Raw genomic sequence first — 10,804 nt, 5'->3', positions numbered from 1 at the left:
GCTAAGACGGAGCGATTCCGCTCGGCATGTGGGACTTGTGGATGAAGCCCTTCATTCGCTTTGCCAGGATTCCAGGGTGGTCAATCTGTTGAAATCAGACCACTACATTTTGGCCACCGTGCTTGATCCTAGGTTTAAAGCCTATGTGGTGTCTCTCTTTCCGGCCGACACAAGCCTGCAGAGGTGCAAAGACCTGCTGGTGAACACACTGTCAGCTGAAGCGGAACGTGACACGTCAACGGCTCCTTCTTCATTTTCTCCCGCAACTGGGGCTGCCAGGAAAAAACTTAGGTATCCTAAGCAACCCGCTGGCGGTGATGCAGGGCAGGCAGGACCAAGTTTGGACATCTGGTCCGGACTGAAGGACCTGGCAACAATTTCTGACATGTCTACTGTCACTGCATATGATACTGTCACCATTGACAGAATGGTGGAGGATTACATCGGTGACAGCATCCAAGTAGGCATGTCAGACAGTCCATACCTGTACTGGCAGGAAAAAGAGGCAATTTGGAGGCCCCTGTACAAGCTGGCTCTATTTTACCTGAGTTGCCCCCCCTCCAGTGTGTAGTCCGAAAGAGTGTTTAGTGCAGCCGGGAACCTTGTCAGCGAAAGGCGTAGGAGGTTGCTTCCACAGAATGTGGAGAAGATGATGTTCATCAAAATGAATTATCAGCTCTTCCAGGGAGACCAGCCTCCATAAGGTACAGAGGGACCTGTGGTGGTGGATTCAAGTGGGGACGAGTTAATACTTTGTGAGGATGAGGATGTACACACTGAAGAGGGTGAGGAATCGGTGGATGAGGAGGATGAGGATGACATCTTGCCTCCGTAGAGCCAGTTTGTGCAGGGACACATTAATTGCCAGCTTGTTTTGTGGGGGCCCAAACGAACCAATCATTTCAGCCACAGTTGTGTGGCAGACCCTGGCGCTGAAATGATTGATTTGTTAAAGTGTGCATGTCCTGTTTATACAACATAAGGATGGGTGGGAGGGCCCAAGGACAATTCCATCTTGCACTTCTTTTTTTTCTTTGCATTATGTACAGTTTGGGGCCTAGTTTTTCTAACTGCCATCCTGTCTGCCACTGCAGTGTCACTCCTAGATGGGTCACGTGTTTGTGCCGCCCACTCGTGTCGCTTAGCATAGTCATCCAGCTACCTCGGTGCAACCTTTTGGACATGAAAACACTATTGTGAGGTGTGAGGTGTTCAGAATAGACTGGAAATGAGTGGAAATTAAGGTTATTGAGGTTAATAATAGCATAGGAGCAGAGAAACCAACAAATTCTGTGATTTTAGCTGTTTTTATGCTTTTTAAAAAAAAAATACAGATCCAAAACACAAAACCCAGAACCCAAAACACGGAAGGGTGGTTTTGGCAAAACCAATCCAGATCCAAAACACGAAGAAAGATCCAGATCCAAAACCAAAACACAAAACACGAAAAGTGGCCGGTGCACACCCCTACTGAGTATACAGACTGAGTACAGTATACAGTACATAATTTAATGTTCAGTATCTTAAACACAGGGGGGTATTACATTCTTACTGTACATCAGTCGTAACATGTGTACACCGGTATATACTGTACTGTACAGTATAACCAGCTAGTAAATTTCATTTTGCAGGCTGTGTTTAATAAATTATAGTTTTGAGCTAATTAGTGATATATATTTCCCAATTTAATCTCACATCAAGCTTTCATACAGTATGCCCCTAAATACGCAAATATGCATCTACCGTATGAAGGAGACAAACAGGACAATAAACACAGCAATATTGCTACTGAAACTAAGATGGCCACTGAGCAAAACAAGATGGCGACGGTCAGTCACGGGAGACTATGAGGGGCAGCGGGAGGCTAGGGAATGATCGTTGTGTGTGTGATAGTTACTCCATACACAAATAAGCCTCTAAGGGGATGGGTGGAGGACAGGGCATACCAGGCAGCGGGACATTAAACACAGCAATATTGCGACTGAAACTAAGATGGCCGACGAGCAAAACAAGATGGCGGCGGGTACAGGACAGTCACTCACGGGAGACTATGAGGGGCAATGGGAGGCTAGGAACGATCGGTGTGTGTGTGATAGTTAGTCCATACACAAATAAGCGTCTACGGGGATGGGTGAAGGACAGGGCATACCGAGGCAGCGGGACGATAAACACAGCAATATTGCGACTCAAACTAAAATGGCCGCCAAGCAAAACAAGATGGCGGCGGTCACTCATGGGAAACTATGAGGGGCAACGGGAGGCTAGGAACGATCGGTATGTGTGTGTGATAGTTACTGGATTCACAAATAAGCGTCTACGGGGATGGGTGAAGGACAGGGCATACCGAGGCAGCGGGACGATAAACCCAGCAATATTGCGACTGAAACTGAAATGGCCGCCGAGCAAAACAAAACGGTACCGTACTGTATATGCATTGAAACCTCGCTACGCAAATCAGCGTCTAACACAGCAAACTGCAAAAACATAGCAAGCTACCGTACTTACAGTACCAGCTAGTTGATACTGTATGAAACAGCTGTAGAAGCTCAGGGTACAGCAACAAAGGTGACTCGGAAGTCAGGCAGAGTTGCAGAGGTAGATCACGGTAATGAGCAGCAACAACAGCGACTTAGAAGTCAGGCAGTGTTGCAGGTACAGTAGTAGTATCTCAAGGGTTCGTACTGTTGATACGTGACGATGAGACAATCCGAGCAGCAAGTCCGTAGGTCTGAAGAGAGGAAGACCCATGTGAAGAGAAAAGCGGAGGACAGGAGAGGACTACAGGGGTGGAAAGCAAAAGAGCTAAAGAAGTTCCACCCCTCAAAGCCTCTTCCACCATAACAGGTACCGATAGGCCCTCTGTGAGGCCAACTGTACTGTATATTAATTTTTTATTTTGTTAGGCTGGTGAGATACAGTAGGGCTGATATTAATGTTACAGTAGATTAGTGTGACACTATTAGAGCAGGAAAGGGCCTTGCATGGTATATTCTCTCTCCTACAGGGACCTCTGTGTGGGATTGAGCGGGCCGAAGAAAAAGAGTATCTCCGGTGAGTACTGTATGTACCATACGTGTGTGTCTGTCTTTTACTGTCTGTTCGTCTCTGCCTATCCTCCTTTCTTCAGGGCGTACAGTGGACCTTGCACTCTGATGCACGGTAGAGTCTGCACCTGGTATAGGTGAAACTCTGCATCTGAGGCCAAAAGTGCCAGTGATGATTTTAACTTAAAAGCCTAATCTTTTTGTGTAGTCCTCGGTCCAGTAGGGCGTATCGGTCGGCATTGAGTAAGGACTGTTCTCACGTCATCTCTTTCCTCCTAGGTACTGTACAGTAGTCATGTCCGTGTCCCATTCATAGCGGCACACTAGTTGTCCTAGCAGACGGGGGATGGTGTCCTTGGCAATGGTGACAATTCGTAGCATTTTTCAGGACACTAGGGCAGAGCTGACTGCTTACAGTAAATGGATTAACAAAGCTTCCTTTATTATGGTAAGGTGAGGCTCTTGCTTGCTTTGGGGGAAGGGACCTGATGCTCACTGTGTATGACTCTCGGCCCCACTGGGCATGCACCAGAAATCCCATCGCAACCCTCCTACTGGGCATGCGCCCGCCAGAGATGGAAATGCAACAGCATACAATACTGTACCGACTGCTGTAATACAGCCAACTGTGCATGCTCAGTGATAGCATAGCGCTACATGGTGTATGGCTTGGCGCCACAGATCCCATTGTACCCCCCTCCATTTCTAATCCATCGCAGATGGCTGACAGCCACCATAGCGCCAACCGTGTAATACAGAGAGCTCTCTCTCATACAGATCCCACTACTACCGTACTTAGTGTGCAAGGTTGGAGCAGCATCACCAATGTCATAAGTTTGCAATGCAACGCTATTTTGCGCTTCAAACGCACAGTCAGCTTTGAACACAGAGCGCTCTCTCACAGACGGAAACCACTCTCAGACACAGTCCAAGGGACATAGCCATAGTGCACAAGGCTGAGACGGCATATGCGTTGTCGCATGTTTGCGTTTTGGGCGCACAGTTTGTGATACAGAGCCCTGTCTCTCATTCTAGACAGTAGATTCACTAGCAGTTTCTGCAGTTACAGTATGAAATCACTATTCATTGAAATACAGAGCCCTCTCTTGGCACTACAGATCCCATTGTAAACCCTCCACTGGGCATGCGCATGAAATCCCATTGCAACCCCTCGAAGCAGACAGCCACCACAGCGCAGACATTGACGAAAGTTTTGCACTATTGAAACACACAATCTGTTTGTAATGTCTTACTTTCAAGCAGCCTTTTAAACAACAACACTACAGTATTACAGTACAGTACAACACTATTAAAGTAGTTTCACTATAGTGTCCAGAGCAGACAGTGACAATAAAAAAAAATATACGGTACGGTATATTCTTTTCCAGGGATCGAACCCGGGACTATAATTCTACCAAAGTGATCATCTAACCACTAGCCCACACGACAGCTACAGTGAACCACAGAGAGTGGCCTCATCCTTGTGCACTCCTCCCGCTGCTGTTTTTTAATAAAAAGAAAAAAAAAATTGTCATACTGTAATGCATCCCATATCAGTGAAAGCTGTGCGTGCATCTCATTAATCTATAGTATCGGTTATACCGTGGCAACAACTCGGGCAACTTCTCTACTATTCAGTTACTGCACCGTACCGTATGTACAATACAGTATGTGCAGTGATTTGCATCCTGTTATAAGATGTTATGTACGGTACAGTACTATATACTGTATATGTATATTATGTGACTTTAAAAATACAGTATGGGTTGTGCGTACATGCAAATGCTGTGAATGTGATATCCATCAAATTTAGTGTACAGTAAGTTTAACAGTATGGCATTCTGTACAAGGCATTCAGTACAGTGGAGCACTCGCCACCCAGCGGTTAAGCACTATATTACATGCAATTACAAAAGTGGAGCACTCGCCACCCAGTGGTTAAGCACTGTATTACATGCCGTAGCATATCCTTCGTTGAAGAATACCACGGTATTCCACAAGTCCATGGCGCGACTCAGAGGCCTGCACGCCATGCCACAAGTCCATGGCGTGACTCACGCCACGCCATGAGCAACAAAATAGCTGGGCAGATCTGTATGTGTAATTTGAAATATAAAAGTTTGTATAACGGTCATAGAGTGGGTCAGTTCTTATTGAACGGACATCTTTGCCTATGTTTCATTTTTTGCACTTGAGCTATTTTTGTGGACATTTATAATTAGATCAATTTATATTTCCATATCATGAAAAACTCAAAACACAAAAATGACATAATTGTGCTTATCTGTCATTGTTATGTTCAGGTATGTGGTGATGGACGGGTTGTGCTTCTCTTTGTCCACATATATAATGATTGGCAGCCACCAGCACTGGTTTTGCCTATCACATTGACCATAAATAATTTGATTTGGTACTAGATAACCAACCCCTGGGACCCAGGGTGCCACAACACTCAGTTTGGGAACCTTTGGCGGTTACTTTAATATTGGTCAAAATAACAATTGTGCAGTGCTTTGTGTTCATCTCAACTATATTTAACATACATTCAACATACTCTCTGGTTCTCTGAGAAGCAAGGTATGTGCTGTTCAGTATTACATGATGAGGGCCATGTTCACAGCCTCAGTGCAAACATAATGGTCTTTACTTCCTGTTCCAATTGCATTTGATATATTGTTTGATGGATATGTTGTTATCACATATTGCAGCATTGCATTTTTACAATATGCAAATTAGACCATATTCAATATACAAACAGAAACTTAAACACTAAACATGCAAAATAAATAAATTGTATCCCACATGAGTTCTGTCCTAGAATGTTCTACAAGTTTTAATGCTCTATAAATAGTCAGGGGAAGAATATTTAATATGTAACTACAGAAGCAAAATTAATCTCAATATCACATGAATACTAACTACCAGCAAAACCCTGAAAGCCCCCAAAACATAATCAATATTAACTAAATAGGAGAATTAAAAATTCTAATAAAGTGAATAATCATTATATTTTGGTGGTTAAACACTAAAGAGAGAAACGTGTTACAATATTATTATATATTCTCTGCTTAGTGTATTATTATTTTCTCTTTTTTAAATGAAAAACGCAGATACAGTACTTTTATATCATTTGTGAGAGAATCAGCACTTTTATTCTCTTTGCCTACACTTGACAAATGATCACTGTAATTTTTTGCATTGCTCGGGACCTCATAAATTGTAGCGTAAGCTGCTTTGGACAGTTCCAGCGTTTTGAGTGATGACTAGTGAAACATTTACTTCAGTGAACGCAAACAAGCCACCAGTCCTATGACTGATTTCATTTGTCTTTTGATCACATTCATTAGTCCTGCATCTTGCTCAAGTTTATACTCCTCAGTAATCTTGATTTGATGTTGGTCTGTGAGTACTTTATACTTACAATTAGAACTAAATTTCAAAACTGTTCCATAAAAGATTTGCCTCATTACACATTTAGCAGTGGAAATCCTGATCAGCCTGGTTTTGTTGTCACTGGTGGTCCGTGCGGAGTTTATAATCAGTGCTGGTTGGCATTAAGGCTGCATTTTGGCCTTCGTCACTTTCCATGTGGAAATAACCCTGCAAACATCGGCACCTGTGAATCAGGCCACCTGACACTACACAGGGCCATAATGAGCTTTGTCGGGCCTAATGAATGTAGGAGTGCCATGCCTCCTTTAAAAAAACAAACATACAATTGTATTTGCTACACTGATGTACCCCTTCAGAAAGGCAAATCCAACGGGGGGGGGGGGGGGGCGGTGGCGTGAAAAGTGTGATCGCTCCCCCCCGCACAGGCAGAGAAGACTGCTGCTGCTGATTAGTGGTAAAAGCCTTCCTGGTCCCACTGAGCAAAGCAGTGTATGTTGAGCTGAGTGAACACTGCATACTTGCCATCTCTCCCTAATTGGGGTTGTGTATGGGATCCCGGCAGTCGAGATGCCTCTGGTCAGAATACTGACAGCGGCATCCCGACAGTCAGAATCCCCACACCATTAGGTAATTATCCTACCACTAACCCTTACCTCTACCCTAGCCCTCGCTCCCCAGTGCCTGACCCTAACCTCCCCCTCCCTGCACCTTAAACCTCACCCTCCCCCCTTCGTGCCTAACCCTCCTCCTAGTACCTAACCCCTAACCCTAATTCTCCCACTAATTCCTGATACTTATCTTCGGGATTCCGGCGGTGAGGATTCTGAAGCTGGATCCCGATGCTGTCAGGATTCTGGAGCCGGAATTTTGACCGTCGGCATCCCACTCGCCAGGATGCTGACTACATCTCCCCTGATTGTGAGAGAGACTGACAGGCAGAGCAGAGCCAGGAGCCGGCCCCAGTGATCAGCTGTGTGGTCTAAATAGACCACAAGCTGATTACTGCAAAACAAAAATAGTTAAAAAGAAAAACAGTTACTTGCATCCACGGACCGGTGATCGGTGCTCCGGTGATGTCCTCTGGGGCTCCGGTCAGCTGGTCTCCCAGCTTCTGCACTGTGACCTGAGTCAGCTGCTGCATAGAGCAGCAGACCAGGGTCACAGTGCAGGAGCCGAGAGACAAGTTGACCGGAGCCCCAGAGGACATCACCGGAGCACCGATCACCGGAGGTAAGTGTAAGCTAAGCATGGGGGGGGGTTCGCAAGAGTGAGTTGCGGTATCCGGCGGCAGACACATTAAAAATACAGGGAGAAGTGTGCGGAGGGGATTTGCAGGGACAGAGCTTTTTCGCGATTATTTTTTATAAAATTCCTGTAATATTTCCTAAATTTGCAATGTGAATCTAGTCGGAAATATCACACTACAACCACATTTTATATGCGGATTGTAGTAAATAGGGCCCATCACACAAGTCTGTGCAGACTTGTCGACTGCAAAATAGTGGCACAGTCCCTAATATTATATATCTTTTTGCATACATTTGTTAGAGATACATGTGTAACAATCATCCTTACTTCTCTAACTTTTACATAGTAGTGTCATTTTTTTAAACTTAATATATAAATGTATATAAGGGTTGGCCGACACCAGTTGCACCTGTAGCACCTTTGCAACTTTTTTTTTCTAGTGTACTCATCACATAGGGGCATATTTATCACACTCTGCATTTAAAGTGGAGTGATATTTTTATATGAATTGACATGCAGGGACATAGATTGCGAGAAAGCTCTGTCCCTGCGAATCCTCTCTGCATAGTTCTATGGGGATTTTTAGCAAAAAAATACCCTTAGAGTGTTCCTCCAACTCCACTGTAAGGTGTGGAACGTCTCGTGGTCATTTACCCACCCGGAACAACATTATAAGTGGATCACTTGTAATGGAAAGAGAAGACAGTAGAAAAACTCTGTTGACTGTGAATAGGCATATTTAAAATGTAGCACTTTTTAGAACACATTTGCAGCCTAATTTTACCTCCACATTTTGCACAAGTTTTGAAGCTCCAATCTCCGGAGTGAAGAATCAGCAGTGGCGGGCTAGGCCGGGGGGCAGGCTGCCCCCCGGGCCACAGCGCCATGTGGGCCGCGGGCAGTCTGTGTCTGTGTGACCGGACGGAGTTTGGTCAGCGCTACACAGTTGCAAACACACAGCCGCCGGCGCCGGCGGCTGTGTGTTTGTTTTGAGTGGCAGCCAATGAGAGTCTGTCAGACTCTCACTGACTGCTGCTGCGCCCACTGCCGGAGCCGCTTCATCTTCCGGCTCCTGCAGTGGGTAATGGGAGAGACGTCATGACGTCATATGACGTCTCTCCCATAATGCAGAGCGTCCCGGCCCGGGAGGACAGACAGAGTAGCAGATGGCTGCGGCGGGAGCGTGGATTCAGGTAAGTGTTTTTTTTATTATTTATTACGTGTGTGTGTACTGTGGGAGGGGGGGGCACTACTGGGGGCACTCCAAGGGGGGGGTAGACTACTACTGGGGACACTACAAGGGGGAGAACACTACTGGGAGCACTACAAGGAGGATTACTACTGGGGGCACAACAAGGGGGGCTACTACTGGGGGCATTACAAGGGCAGGATTACTGCTGGGGGCATTTCAAGGGGGGGACTACTACTGGGGGCATTACAAGGGGGTGACTACTACTGGGGGCACTACAAGGGGGAGAGCACTACTAGGGGCACTACAAGGGGAGCGCACTACTGGGGGCACTACAAGGGGGGGCTGCTACTGGGGGAACTACAAGGGCGGGAGACTACTACCTGGGGGCACTACAAGGGGGAGAGCACTACTGGGGGCACTACAAGGGGGGACTGCTACTGGGGGCACTACAAGGGGGGACTACTACTGGGGGCACTACAGGGGGGAGAGCACTACTGGGGACTCTACAAGAGGGATTACTACTGGGAGCACAACAAGGGGGGGCTACTACTGGGGGCATTACAAAGGGAGGACTACTACTGGGGGCACTACAAGGGGGAGAGCACTACTGGGGGCACTACAAGGGAGGGACTACTGGGGGCACTACAAAGGGAGGACTACTACTGGGGGCACTACAAGGGGGAGAGCACTACTGGGGGCACTACAAGGGAGGGACTACTACTGGGGGCACTGTATAGGGGGTACCACTACTGGGGGCACTATATAAGGGGCTTACTACTGGGGGCACAAGAGGCATTGCACAGGGGGGACCACTGCTGGGGACACTATATTAGAAGCTTACTACTGGGGGCACAAGGGGCACTTCCCAGGGGGGACCACTACTGGGGGCACTACAAGAGGGAGAGCACTACTGGGGGCACTACAAGGGGAGCGCACTACTGGGGGCACTACAAGGGGTGGACTATTACTGGGGGCACTACAAGGGGGGGACTATTACTGGGGGCACTACAAGGGGGGACTACTACTGGGGGCACTGCATAGGGGGTACCACTACTGGGGGCACTATATAAGGGGCTTACTACTGGGGGCACAAGGGGCATTGCACAGGGGGGACCACTGCCGGGGGCAATGAATGTATAAGGGCATGTATATGCCTCTCCTGGGGCACAGGGGGCACTGCATATGGGCACCACTACACGGGGCTGCCCCATATCTTTATTTTTACTTTGCATTAATTCCATATGGACCCGTCTCCTCCCTGGAACACTTGGGGGGGCGCCTAAGCACGCATGTGCTCCGGGCACCCTGGCTACACGCTACTCCTCTGCCAGGGCCACCTGCATGCATTTGTCCCCCAGACTGAAAGTTGCCAGCCAGCCCCTGAGAATCAGTTTGCTATTATGCTATTGTGGGTGTTGCCACTGTTTGCAATTTAAAAAAAAAATTATAATTTCTGTGTCCTTTGGTACATGACCCAAAATCCATGTGCATTCTCTTTTTTATATCTAAAAATGAAGCATGATACAGTAGAAGCTATTTTATGACACAACATACTTACAGTATATGTATTTACCAAAAAGATCCTGTGTTCGACAGGCGGGCATCACATGCAGAAGAAAGCACTGATCCAGGGCAGTAAGATGAGGCAAAAACTCTGGCGTTGTCCTACATAACACAACCTACTGTACTGTTGTAAAACCCTACTGTACTGGGCACAAATATCTGCAGTGTCTTGGTGTACGATGCACCACACTTACTCTGTTTCGGCTGGTCGTGGGTAAGGCACAGGTACCAGTGGATCCCATGAATACTCAGGTGTTTAATTCAGGTGTGTTGTGGTAGAGTGGAATATAGGTGTCAATACAGTGCAGACAAATAGGTTTATTTTAAATAAGCAGGATAAAAGCAGGGATAACTTCTGAAAACT

The sequence above is a fragment of the Taudactylus pleione genome, unplaced genomic scaffold (genome assembly GCF_031769625.1).
Source record: "Taudactylus pleione unplaced genomic scaffold, aTauple2 ptg000333l, whole genome shotgun sequence".
In the NCBI taxonomy this organism is placed as follows: domain Eukaryota; kingdom Metazoa; phylum Chordata; class Amphibia; order Anura; family Myobatrachidae; genus Taudactylus; species Taudactylus pleione.
The sequence above is the reverse complement of the archived record's forward strand: the minus strand, read 5'-3'. Positions refer to the sequence as shown.